The sequence below is a fragment of the Bufo gargarizans genome, chromosome 3 (genome assembly GCF_014858855.1).
Source record: "Bufo gargarizans isolate SCDJY-AF-19 chromosome 3, ASM1485885v1, whole genome shotgun sequence".
Taxonomy (NCBI): Eukaryota; Metazoa; Chordata; class Amphibia; order Anura; family Bufonidae; genus Bufo; species Bufo gargarizans.
The window spans coordinates 499882461-499897345 of record NC_058082.1 but is presented as its reverse complement, the minus strand read 5'-3'; positions in this window follow the sequence as shown (position 1 = coordinate 499897345).

Sequence of the window (14885 nt, the reverse complement as noted above, 5' to 3'; positions counted from 1 at the left end):
AGACATTCAGCGCCGAAACAACATGCCAGTGAGGCACTTGATTTGCGACAGCCCGACACGTTGAAATCCAACACTCCTAATGTTCGACCGCCTGCTCCAACAAGAAAAAGCCGTCAACGAGTATTTGTATGACCGGGGTGCTAGGACAGCCTCTGTGGAGCTGGGAATTTTTTTGCCACGTTACTGGACGCTCATGCGCAATGCCTGTAGGCTCATGCGTCCTTTTGAGGAGGTGACAAACCTAGTCAGTCGCACCGAAGGCACCATCAGCGACCTCATCCCATTTGTTTTCTTCCTGGAGCGTGCCCTGTGAAGAGTGCTGGATCAGGCTGTAGATGAGCGTGAAGAGGAAGAGGAAGAGTTGTGGTCACCATCACCACCAGAAACAGCCTTGTCATCATCGCTTGCCGGACCTGCGGCAACGCTGCAAGAGGAGTATGAGGAAAAGGAGTCAGAGGAGGAATGTGGCTTTGAGGAGGAGGAAGACCAACCACAGCAGGCATCCCAGGGTGCTCTTTGTTGTCACCTATCTGGGACCCGTGGTCTTGTACGTGGCTGGGGGGAAGAACAGACCGTCAATGACATCAGTGAGAAGGAGGAACGGGAAATGAGTAGCTCGGCATCCAACCTTGTGCAAATGGGGTCTTTCATGCTGTCATGTCTGTTGAGGGACCCTTGTATAAAAAGGATGAAGGAGAACGACTTGCACTGGGTGGCCACGCTACTAGACCCCCGGTATAAGCAGAAAGTGGCGGAAATGTTACCAAATTACCGGAAGTCAGAAATGCAGCAGTTCAAAACCAAACTAAAAAATATGCTTTACACAGCTTATAAGGGGGATGTCACAGCACAACGGGAATCTAACTGGGGAAGAGGTCAAAGTAATCCTCCTCCTACCACGACCACGGCGGCAAGGACAGGACTCTTTACAGATGTGTTGTTGATGGAGGACATGCAGAGCTTTTTCAGTCCTACACATCGCCACAGCCCTTCGGGATCCAGCCTTAGAGAACGACTCGACTGACAGGTGGCAGACTACCTCGCCTTAACTGCAGATGTCGACACTCTGAGGAGCGATGAACCCCTTGACTACTGGGTGTGCAGGCTTGACCTGTGGCCTGAGCTATCCCAGTTTGCGCTAGAACTTCTGGCCTGCCCCGCTTCAAGTGTCCTGTCAGAAAGGACCTTCAGTGCAGCAGGAGGCATTGTCACTGACAAAAGAAGTTGCCTCGGTCAAAAAAGTGTTGATTACCTCACCTTCATTATGAGGTATGGATCCCGAAGGGACTGACAGTAGGGGATACGTTTAACTAACAAAAGGCCTGATGACATGCCTTGGCCTCAAAATGGTCCCCACGCTGCTGTATTTAATGTCTGCATACCGGATGACTTTCTTGAATTCTCCGCCACCAACTAGGGTTCAAGCCGCAATGTTTTAGTCACCTTTCTGCCTTGAAAACATCAATTTTTTCGGCCGCTGCTACAACAGCGGCTGCAACAATAACATTGTTTTTCAGGCATGTGTACATGCCTAATTTTTCTGGCCTCTGGTGCTGCACTGTGGCTGAAAAAACAAAACAAAAAAAAGGCACATACAAGTGTCAATTCCCCTTTCGTGATCGTTACCTTGTTGTGGTGAAGGGGCTTGCGTATCACAATGAAGCGATCATCACCTCTATGAGTGTGTTGGCAATGTTGCCACACCCCAGATGATAAAGCCGTTGCTTCATTATGATCAGACCAAAAGCGATCGGGACGGCTGGATGTTTTTTCATAGAAAAAACTTACATTTTTTTATTTATCTTTTTTTAAGTTGTATGGGTGGGTTTTTAATACATAAAATAAAAAAATTATAATAAAGTCTCTTAATAGTTTATTAGAAATAATGCAGACAGTTTAAAAAATCCCCAACAATTCCAATACAAATCAAGTACAAAGCTCAGAACTAAATTATTCCAGGATGTCGTAATGGTTCGTTAATTCGACAATGGTTAATCAATTCGACACACGTCCCCGGATAGGGGACGTAACAGGGTACAGGGATTAAACTGATAGGAATAGGACTAGTTAAGACACCACTCATATAGGGTGTCACAGCACATTGCACGCGCAGTGCCCCAACTTGGGAGTAAGAGGACCGACCAAGCTGCTTTTTCCATCTCCGGTTCCTAAAATCAGTTTCAGTTTGGTGGTCTGTCACTGTGAAGGCAGTCGAAGATACCCGGCCTACATTTTTTTTCACAAAAGGCAATCCCACCCTGATATGGGACGTAACAGGGATTAAACTGATGAGAATAGTACTACAGGAAATACCACTCATATCGGGTGGGACAGTAAATTGCACGACGCAGACGCAGTGACCGTGGCGTGGATTCAAACAAAGGGGAGGGAGCCAGCTATTTTTTAACCATCTCCCCGTTCAAAAAATCTATTTAATAAATGAACCCCAGATTGGGGACGTAACAGGGATTAAACTGATGAGAAGAGAGAACTATAGAAAATAGCACTCATATCGGGTGGGACAGTAAATTGCACGGCACAGACTCAGTGACCATGGATTCAAACAAAGGGGAGGGAGCCAGCATTTTTTTAACCATCTCCCCATTCGAAAAATCAATTCAATTCACCTTTCCGGGACCCTTGGTGTTGTACGTGGCTGGGTGGAGGAAAAAACCTTCAATGACATCAACGGGACATGGCTAGATTGGTATCCAACCCTGTGCAAATGGGAAGTTTGCGGTTGGGCAAATGGACTGTTTGCGGTGGTTTGCGGTGCATTAAAACGGGAGTTTGGTCTGTCAATGTCTGAAGTGGGCGTAACCCTTACACTACCTGATCGATACATCATACCTAATCGTATACACACACTGGATGTTTTAAACCACGTTGTTCAAAAAAAAATGGATTGTTAGGTGATTTATGCCCTTTATGGATTAAAATCCAACTCTGCGTCAACTATGTAATTTTCCATGGGAGTTTTGCCATGGATCCCCCTCCGGCATGCCACAGTCCAGGTGTTAGTCCCCTTGAAACAACTTTTCCATCACTATTGTGGCCAGAAAGAGTCCCTGTGGGTTTTAAAATTCGCCTGCCCATTGAAGTCAATGGCGGTTCGCCCGTTCGTGAACATTTGCGAAAATCCGTGTTTGCTGTTTGCGAACGGAAAATTTTCTGTTCATGGCATCTCTAATGGTCACACACAGGGTAGTATTTGCCATAATTCCATAGTGGAAAAGGTAAACTTTATGGTGGATATCTGAAAAATTAATTGACATGCTATGGATTTTAATACCACACCATAGGTCAATTTCTGTAGCGTGTGGATGAGATTTTGAAAAATCACATTCGCTTTTCTGCCGATTTGACTGCTAAGTGTACCCTAGTTGTGGCTGTGGGCAACCAACATGTTTTTCTCTATCTATGCAGGGGATCTGGAGCTCTCTATCAGATTAAATGGCCTTTAATCTTTGCATATTTTATAAATATAATTCTGCAGTACAGAATTGTGAACTTATTTAGATAAAAAAAAAAAAAAAAGCTATTCAAGAGTCGACATTCACTTTTAAGTTCGGGGCATTTCTATCAGACATCTTTGGTTGAGATTGGAATACCTGCTGAATGCATCAGCCAGGGTGGTCTGGGTTATGGAAAAAGCTATGACTCCTATACAAGTGAATAAGAGCTTAGTAAATATAGTAAATATTTAAACCCGGACATAACCTCTTCTTCACTCATTTAGCATGTCTAAGTGGAGCATTGAAGCATTTTTTACCCAGATGCTCCCCACAGGGCAAGGTCTGTTTTTGTTACGGCTGGTGACATACTGGGCTTCACATGAGCATGCTAGGCAGAGACTTACGCCTAGTAGTGATAGCAGTGATGTTGCTGGCACAAATGGGTGGTCTATAGCTATAGACCACCCATATGTGCTGGGGACACCAGCGGGATCACTGCTAGGGGAAGCCTCCACCTAGAAAAGAAAGGAAGTAAACAAAACAGACAGAAATGCGCACTCAGACATACTCAATGAGTGAAGAGGAGGTTATGTCCGGGTTCAGCTCTGAACCTGGACAACCCCTTTAAGACTTTTATTTGTATTTTTAGAAAAAGTATGACAGTATTAGTAAATCTACCCCATTGTGTCTGCAACAAAGACAGTAATTAGTATTGACCCCACACCAGTATTTAACAGGCAGCCTGCTGGCCACAGGTTGCCTGTTAATTAGGTCCTTGGCGATTTTTGTTACCTGGCATACTTACCTGTTCCTGCTGTTCCCTGACAATCCTCTGCCTGTGCCTCCTGTACTGCGCTGCTCTCCTGATTTTCTTACCCTAACGATTCTTTGAGGACTCCTTTGGTACTTCATTACTCTCCTGGTATTTGACCCCTGCTTTTCCTGACTATTCTCTGCTTTATCCTTTGTACTGCGTTGCTCTCTTGATATTGACCCGGTCCGTTCACTATCCGTCATTTGTCTTGTCTGTCCTCCCAGCACGTATTTTAAGCTAGGGATTGCCGGACAGTTTTCCCCTGTCATTAGGACTTGCGAGGCAAGTAGGCAGGGCCAGGGGTGAGGGTGGAGCGCAGTGGTCACTATCCTCCTCCCTGTGTGTGTGTGTACATGACCATTACAGATTAACAGGCCCAAACCAAACCACTGTATTATGAATCCTCTGGTGACCCTGACTGACCATGTCTCTAACCTGACGCAGATGGTGCAGGAGCTTTGGGAGAAACTCCGTTCTTTCGAGCTAGGACAAGGTTCTTCCATTCGCAGGCCTCCAGTCTGCATTCAGAGCCCCATATTAAGCTTGCTGAACCCTTTTCTGGAGACCTGAAGAAGATTTTTCCTTTTAATTTTCGTTTACGCCCCTTGTCCTCTGGCCCCGAGAGTCAACGCATCGGCACTGTCATTTCCCGGTTACAGGGTGATCCCCAGGACTGGGCATTCTTTTTATCAGCTGACACCAGTTGTTTAACATCAGTGGAGGTTTTTTTTCAGGCCCTGGCTACCCTGTATGATGAACCAGACAGGGCACTGGTAGCAGAGACTGCTCTAAAGGCACTGGTTCAGGGCGATCTACCTGCGGAGGAGTATTGCACCCAATTTAGAAGGTAGTGTGTCCCCTCAGGATGGAATGAACTAGCCCTTAAGAGTCAGTTCAGGTCAGGTCTGATAACTTAAATGATCTTCTAGTGAGTTATGAGCTTCCAGAGACTCTAGAGGAGATGATGAACCTTGTAGTCTGACTTGACCGACAGGTTAGAGAGAGACGACAGGAACGACAGTTCTGTTCTGAGATTGTGGTCCAGCCTGAGGCCTATCCCAGAAATGACGCTGAGGTCTCTACTGAAGAACCCATGCAGGTCGGCATAACCCAAGGGAATCTGCACCGCAGACGTGGAGTGTGTTTTTACTGCGGAGATCCTGACCATTTGATCAACCAGTGTCCTAAGAAGGTTCTCTCCGTCAAGTCTCCCAAGGCAAGGCAGCCTAAAGACCTGGTAACCCTGATATTGTGAAATGTAAGCTTTTGGTACCTATTACGATATCTCTGGGGGTTAATAAATGGCCGGGTAAGGCCTTTATTGACTCTGGTTCAACGGCCAGTTTCATTGATTCTGAGTATGCTACAAGACTGGGTATTCCAATTTTTGTTCTACTTACACCTATCCATGTCATGGCTATTGATGCCACTCCCCTGGTAGGTGGTACAGTGAGGTAGTGTACCTCAGAGATTTCTTTAACCGTGGGTGTGTGCCACTCTGAAAATGTTCCCTCTTAGTCCTGGAGAACTTACTGGTCGAGGTGGCACTAGGGTTGCCTTGGCTCCAATTACACAGCCCCACTACAGATTGGTCCAAGGGGGAGTTGGTGAAATGGGGACCCAAGTGTGACTCGTGCTTGTCCGTGGTACAGGCTGGGGTCTCAGTAGAGTCTGATACATTCCCCACAGTCATTAGGGAATATTCTGATTTGTTCTCATCACCTACCCCGGAGGTTCTACCACCACATAGACCTTATGATTGTGCCATAGAATTAGAAGAAGACACTTTCCTAAGGGGTGTATTTATAATCTTTCTAAGCCCGAACGTAAGGCCATGGAGGATTATATTCAGCAAAGCCTTGGTAAGGGGCACAATTTTACCTTCGGTCTCTCCTATGGGAGCGGGGCTTTTCTTTGTTAAGAAGAAGGATGGTAGTCTTAGGTCGTGTATTGATTACCGGAAATTAAATAAGATCACTATCCAGAATAGATACTCTCTCTCACTGATTCCGGATTTATTTAACCAGGTTCTGGGGGCAACCTGGTTTTCTAAAATTGACCTGAAAGGGGCATATAATCTAATCTGAATCAAGGAGGGAGACGAATGGAAGACGCCGTTCAATACTCCAGCAGGACACTTTGAATACCAGGTTATGCCTTTTGGATTCAGCAATGCCCCAGCTGTGTTCCAAAACTTTATGAACAATATTCTTAGGGAGTTTGGGGTAAATTTGTCATTGTCTATCTTGACTACATTTTGATATTTTCTCCTGATTTCAAATCTCATGTTAGACAAGTATTAGAGGTATTGAGGGAGAACCAGTTATCCGCTAAACAAGAGAAATGTGTCTTTGGTGTACAGGAGATACTGTTTCTAGGGCATGTCCTGACTCCTCACGCCTTCAAAATGGATCCTGGTAAGGTACTTGCAATTAAGGAATGGGTAAGGCCTTCATTCTTAAAGGCCTTACAGCGGTTATTAGGTTTTGCCAATTATTACCGTAAATGTATTAAGAATTTTTCAGTAATTGCTAAACCGTTGACCGACCTCACTAAGAAAGGGGCGGATTTGGAGGATTGGTCTACTGAGGCCATTACTTCATTTGAAACCCTTGAGAAGGCATTTAGTAAAGCTCCCATTCTGATCCAGCCAGATCAGGAGAGACCTTTAATTGTGGAGGTGGATGCGTCCAAGGACAGCGCAGGAGCAATCCTTTCACAAGGTCCTGCTAGCCTTACTAAACTGAGAACTTGTGCCTTCTTTTCTAGAAAATTTTCTTCCACCGAGAAAACTACGAGATAGGGAATCGGGAGTTGCTGGCCATTAAATGGGCTTTTGAGGAGTGGAGGCATTTTCTGGAGGGGGCAAGGCATTGTGTAACTGTTGTCACTGACAAGAACCTTATGTTTCTCGAGTCCGCTAAGAGGTTGACTCCCCGTCAGGCCAGATGGGCACTGTTTTTTACTCATTTTAATTTCTCCATTACTTTCAGGCCTGGAAGTAAAAACGCGAAGGCTGACGCATTATAGTAACATAGTACATAAGGCCGAAAAAACACATTTGTCCATCCAGTTTGGCCTGTCATCCTATCAACATTATCTCGGAGCGTCCATGCTTTTCAGCCTACAGAGGCACCACCTGAATCCATCCTACCAGCAAATATCTTCATAGCAGCCATAACCCAGGATATCTCAGCTCTCATTAAGCTGAACAACATCTGGCACTGGCATCAACCCCAACAGATAAGTTGTTTGTCCCCATACAATTTCATCTCCAGCTGTTAGGTGAGTGTCATGATTCTGCCTTTTGTGGACATCCGGGTTTTGAGCACTAAGGAGCTGGTTTCTAGATTTAATTGGTGGCCCACTCTAACTAGGGATGTCAAGTCGTACGTGTCAGCCTGTGAGGTTTGTGCTAGTTCTAAGACACCTAGGACTCGCTCTGCTGGTGACCTACGACCCCTACCGATTCCCAGTAAACCCTGGTCCCATATCTCGATTGACTTTATTACTGACCTGTCGCCGGCGGAGGGTAATACTGTGTTTTGGGTAGTGGTCGATAGGTTTAGCAAGATGGTTCATTTTATTCCCCTGTCTCAACTCCCGAATGCCAAAACCCTGGTGTCTATTTTTGTGAAAGAGATTGTACAGTTACATGGTATCCCGGAAAATATTGTATCTGACAGGGTTGTGCAGTTTGTGTCCAAGTTTTGGAAGGCTTTCTGTCAAAGATGCCAGATTTTGTTGTCTTTTTCCTCCGCCTACCACCCTGAGAGTAATGGGCTGACTGAACGCCTCAATCAATCTGTGGAACAATTCCTGAGGTCATATGTTGCTGATGACCAGCAATTATGGGCTAAATACCTTCAGTTGGCTGAATTTGCTTTGAATAACCATGTTCATTCTTCTGCGGGGGTCTCCCCTTTCTTTTGTAACCATGGTTTTCATCCCCATTTTCATTCTGGGTCATCCGTCTCCTCCTCTAACCCTGAGGCAGATAGGCTCTCCTCTGAACTGTGCACAGTTTGGGCCCGGGTTCAATCCTAGAAAAGGCTGAAAGTTCTCAGAGACTCAAGGTCGATAGGAGACGTTCCAAAGGGGTGAAGTTTCAGGTTGGGGATAAGGTGTGGTTGTCCTCTAAGAATCTCTCTCTCTCAAGGTAGCTTCTATAAAATTTGCTCCTCATCTTATTGGACCGTATAAGATCACGGAGGTGATTAATCCGGTATCGATTAGGTTGGAGCTGCCCGACTCGGGCAGCTCCAACCTAATCGATACCAGACCACATTCCACATTCATAATGTGTTTCATAAATCTCTATTTAAAAAATATTTTTAACCTGTTGTACCATCGAAAGCCTTGTTAATGATGCTGTCGAGTATGTGGTGTCTAAGATAGTGGATGTCAGGAGAGTGCGTAATTCCTTACAGTACCTGATTCACTGAAAGGGGTATGGACCCGAAGAGAGATCTTGGATACCTGCTAGGGAGGTTCATGCTCCTAGACTGGTTTGAAATTTTCATTTAGAACATCCTGAAAGTCTTGGGTCCGGTGGCCCCGCATAAGAGGAGGGGTACTGTCACGGGACGCCGAGGCACTCGCTCTCCTCAGCGGCGTCGGAGTCCCGTTTCTGCTCAGGAGCGAGGATGCGCACAGCGTCCTCATCTCCTTGGTTATAGGGGGCCGCACAGACCAGCCACGCACGTCTCCTCCGCGCGGCCGGCGTTCCCGGTTCCCCCGGCAACCAGGGGAGGTCTGAGCACCGAGAGGGGCACTCGTTGCTCTGCTGTACTTCCTAGTGCAGGTCATGTGGCGCTGGCCACGTCACATGACTCCAGCTGGCCAGTATTTAACAGTCAGCCTGTTGGCCACAGGTTGCCTGTTAATTAGGTTCTTGGCGATTTTTGTTACCTGGCATACTTATCTGTTCCTGTTGTTCCCTGACAATCCTCTGCCTGCTCCTCCTGTACTGCGCTGCTCTCCTGGTATTCTTACCCCGGCTTCCACCTAACGATTCTTTGAGGACTCTTTTGGTACTTCATTACTCTCCTGGTATTTGACCCCGGCTTCTCCTGACTATTCTCTGCTTTATCCTTTGTACTGCGTTGCTCTCTTGGTATTGACCCGGTCCATTCACTATCCGTCATTTGTCTTGTCTGTCCTCCCAGCACGTATTTTAAGCTAGGGATTGCCATCCAGTTGTCCCCTGTCAATAGGACTTGTGAAGCAAGTAGGCAGGACCAGGGGTGAGGGTGGAGCACAGTGGTCACTATCCTCCCCCGTGTGTGTGTGTGTGTGTGTACGTGACCGTTACAGTAACTACATTGAAAATATATGGTAGTCAGAATTAACTTTGTATTAATAAAGCACCTGTTTTACTTCTTAAAACCTTTTTTATGAAAAATGTCTTCCTCTTAATAAAATGCAAATTCGCTAGAGGTTATCTATGGGGCCCCAGTAGAACTGTTATGCCTCTGCGCTGTTTGATTGCAGTCCATCAGAAAAATGGGACATTGATGAAGAACTTGCTAGAATGCTATGACAAGCACTAGCTGCCAAGGGGCCAAATACTTTTTTTTTTTACTATGCAGTCTATATCTCCCTCTGTATAACATAATATAGATTCTAGCTATTTTATGATGTTCCAATAGCTTTGCTGTTCTAGTTTATCAAGCCATCTTTCACTTTATGTAACAGATCATTGCACAGTAAGTACTCCACTGACAAGTTACACTATAGCAGTGTTAGCCAATGACCACTTAGGCAATACATCAACCTGAATAATAATACTTGAGAAAACATGCATAATGATGTCTGAAATACATACATAAATGCATGCCATTCTACTCTCAGTGGCTATGCAGGGGTTAAATTACATCAAAGCATTATGCGCCAAAGCTTACATCAAACTTTCCTTCAACTAAACAGTCCAGAAAACCTGCCATTATGGTAGGGAATATGCACTCCCCCGCCATGCAGATCCATGTGGATTAACCTCAGAAGAGTAGTCCAGGATTCTAAAATTCTCAGTTTGTAGATTCAACTTTAGCGATTAGGAGTCAAGAGGATACATTAGCATTAAACTTAGCAAATCCTCTCAAAGCAACTGACAGCAGCGGCTTTCCTGTTTCCTCATTGCAAAGTCAATCTTGGGCAGGAAAAAAAAGCGCAGTTATACAAGATGTATCTGTGACATGGCAGCTGGTTTAAAAGATAAACTTTATGGGGTGCATTAGAAGACTGTGCTTCAATCTGACATTAAAACGTGCAAGCGCCACTCGCACATGCCACACTGTGTTCCCAATGTGCACTTAAAGAGTATACTGCAACCAATGTACTATCTTATTCGGCTTTGGTTTAACATGAATATGAGTTGCAGCAAAAACTTGTAAAAATACTCAGTTATGGTATCATAGAACTGGATAAGGCTACTTTCACACTAGCGTTCGATCGGATCCGTTCTGAACGGATCCGATCATATTAATGCAGACGGAGGCTCCGTTCAGAACGGATCCGTCTGCATTAAAATGGCAAAAAAAAGCTAAGTGTGAAAATAGCCTCGGACGGATCCGTCCAGACTTTCAATGTAAAGTCAATGGGGGACGGATCCGCTTGAAGATTGAGCCATATTGTGGCATCTTCAAACGGATCCGTCCCCATTGACTTACATTGTAAGTCTGGACGGATCCGCACGCCTCTGCACGGCCAGGCGGACACCCGAATGCTGCAAGCAGCGTTCAGCTGTCCGCCTGTCCGTGCGGAGGCGAGCGGAGCGGAGGCTGAACGCCGCCAGACTGATGCAGTCTGAGCGGATCCGCTCCATTCAGACTGCATCAGGGCTGGACGGCTGCGTTCGGGTCCGCTCGTGAGCCCCTTCAAACGAAGCTCACGAGCGGACACCCGAACGCTAGTGTGAAAGCAGCCTAAAACTGCAGCAACTAAAAAAACTATACAGTGGTATAAAGTTTGAAGAACAAGCCCCTCACTGAGAGTAAAAAAAAAGTTCTAAAGTTTATCAATGCTTACTATAATATCATGTAGGTTTTATTTTCCACATCCTCAACTACTAAATTTGGCCAAACACATACAGTACAGGTCCTTCTCAAAAAATTAGCATATTGTGATAAAGTTTATTATTTTCTGTAAAATACTGATAAACATTAGACTTTCATATATTTTAGATTCATTACACACCAACTGAAGTAGTTCAAGCCTTTTATTGTTTTAATATTGATGATTTTGTCATACAGCTCATGAAAACTCAAATTTCCTATCTAAAAAAATTAGCATATTTCATCCGACCAATAAAAGAAAAGTGTTTTTAATACAAAAAAAGTCAACCTTCAAATAATTATGTTCAGTTATGCACTCAATACTTGGTCGGGAATCCTTTTGCAGAAATGACTGCTTCAATGCGGCGTGGCATGGAGGCAATCAGCCTGTGGCACTGCTGAGGTGTTATGGAGGCCCAGGATGCTTCGATAGCGGCCTTAAGCTCATCCAGAGTGTTGGGTCTTGCGTCTCTCAACTTTCTCTTCCCAATATCCCACAGATTCTCTATGGGGTTCAGGTCAGGAGAGTTGGCAGGCCAATTGAGCACAGTAATACCATGGTCAGTTAACCATTTACCAGTGGTTTTGGCACTGTGAGCAGGTGCCAGGTCGTGCTGAAAAATGAAATCTTCATCTCCATAAAGCTTTTCAGCAGATGGAAGCATGAAGTGCTCCAAAATCTCCTGATAGCTAGCTGCATTGACCCTGCCCTTGATAAAACACAGTGGACCAACACCAGCAGCTGACATGGCACCCCAGACCATCACTGACTGTGGGTACTTGACACTGGACTTTAGGCATTTTGGCATTTCCCTCTCCCCAGTCTTCCTCCAGACTCTGGCACCTTGATTTCCAAATGACATGCAACAGTCCAGTGCTGCTTCTCTGTAGCCCAGGTCAGGCGCTTCTGCCGCTGTTTCTGGTTCAAAAGTGGCTTGACCTGGGGAATGCGGCACCTGTAGCCCATTTCCTGCACACGGTGGCTCTGGATGTTTCTACTCCAGACTCAGTCCACTGCTTCCGCAGGGCCCCAAGGTCTGGAATCGGTCCTTCTCCACAATCTTCCTCAGGGTCCGGTCACCTCTTCTCGTTGTGCAGCGTTTTCTGCCACACTTTTTCCTTCCCACAGACTTCCCACTGAGGTGCCTTGACACAGCACTCTGGGAACAGCCTATTCGTTCAGAAATGTATTTCTGTGTCTTACCCTCTTGCTTGAGGGTGTCAATGATGGCCTTCTGGACAGCAGTCAGGTCGGCAGTCTTACCCATGATTGCGGTTTTGAGGATTGAACCAGGCTGGGAGTTTTTAAATGCCTCAGGAATCTTTTGCAGGTGTTTAGAGTTAATTAGTTGATTCAGATGATTAGGTTAATAGCTCGTTTGGAGAACCTTTTCATGATATGCTAATTTTTTGAGATAGGAATTTTGGGTTTTCATGAGCTGTATGCCAAAGTCATCAATATTAAAACAATAAAAGGCTTGAACTACTTCAGTTGGTGTGTAATGAATCTAAAATATATGAAAGTCTAATGTTTATCAGTACATTACAGAAAATAATGAACTTTATCACAATATGCAAATTTTTTTAGAAGGACCTGTATAAGCTGTGGTGATTTGCACAGTAGTGTTGAGTGAGTATGCTCGCAATAATATTGGTTATACCACCACACTAAAGTAAATTTCTGTGTAGCTGTATATAGTCACACCCAAATTAAAGCAGAATTATTTTGCGAACTGGGTATCTTGAAACATAACCTTTACTAGATCATTTAAAATATAATAGGTACCACTGGGTGAGAGACAACAAATAACATGTACCTCCACTATTATAAGTCACATTAGGTAAATAAATGGGTAGATCTTACCACGTCTTGTGGGTTCCACAACCTGTGGAGGGCGGTCCTGGTAGTTGGTAGTAACCTGAACCTGCGTGACCAAGGTGCTGGTGTCTGGTGGCAGTGTTGGCACTCCTATTACACCCTATTATGGCTTTCCTACCTATAAGAGGGCTAGGGGCTGTTCTGAACACCTGCCTAGCACACATGGAGCACCCGCCCCGACAGGGGCGACCCCATACCGAACCTTTCCCTCAGTATGGGCCTAGTACTGCACTTAACCCTAATTGCAAAGCCCTACATGCCATGTTTCAGTCTTGCTTTTCAGACCTCATCAGGGGACTTCACAAAAGTATTCAGGGATAGCTAGAAATATAATTACAAACATACACTGATTATAGGTCACATATACTACTGAGTACCAGATGTTAAGCTTAATAAGGACTCAGATTACTTACTGAAAGATGAAGATCGTTTTAGCCTCGTACTTTCACTTTGGATAGTGGGTAAATCTTATCCATGCCATATTATGGGAAGTGTCCCATTTCAGCTGTGTGTCTCACCTCAAACAGTGGTGATTTGGGTAAGCAATTAGTGCTTGTTGTCCACCTCCTTATATTACCCCACCTCCCAGTAGGTGTACGCCCCCCTGATTACCTGTCTCACCTGTCCGCAGCGTCCAGAGCATCTGTCATTGCCTGTGGAACGCACGCCGCTCACGTGCGTTCCACCGGACCGGAAGTTGGAATCACCTGGTGTGGGCTAACCGGAAGTGAGGTACGGACCTGCGTCTGAGCGTCACCTGTTGCTTTGGCAACATCCAAGCTCAAAATAACATAACAAAGACAGGTGCACTCTGCGGTCTTACTAACCCTCATACTGTTGTAAAATTGAGAATGAGCCAACATATTCTGCTTGGAGGACATGTCTGAGCCCGAGCACCGCGCCAAGGTTTCTCAAGTAGCTCGGGAACCTAACGCTAAACCACATGGGCAATACCAGGATCCAGTGGGCGAATTACAGGTGCGCAAGGTCCGACTCAAAGCAATCTCCCAGTAACCTCCAGCATGTGACCATGCATACAATGGGAGGAGGCAAAGAGCTCTGAGCCCCACCCAAGACTGGCTGATATAGCCCGGGCCTCACATGTGCACCAGAATGCTGCCTGTGGATGGAAATTAAGGCACATTCAGACTAGGAGTTTCTACACCTCCAAAAATTCAAAATAGAAACTACAAATTAGCGTGGTATTAAAAAGCAGGAAGTGCTCAACCCCATATTCAGTGGTGCATCTATACTGGGGGGGCAGATCCTGCACTTGTGGCCAGTTGCTAATGGCAATCCCCAGCAAAAATGCATACAATGGAGGATGCCTGCAGCGGACCACAAGTACCACAATGGACATCCTACACAAGATAGCAATTGTGTGGATGTGATAAGCAGTCAAAATAACATAACAAAGACAAAGACAGGTGCACTCTGCGGTCTTACTAACCCTCATACTGGTGTAAAATTGAGAATTAGCCAACATATCCTGCTTGGAGGACATGTCTGAGCCAGAGCACCGCGCCAAGGTTTCTCAAGTAGCTCGGGAACCTAACGCTAAACCTACCTGGGCCGTATGGGCAATACCAGGAGCCAGTGGGCGAATTACAGGTGCGCAAGGTCCGACTCAAAGCAATCTCCCAGTAACCTCCAGCATGTGACCATGCATACAATGGGAGGAGGCA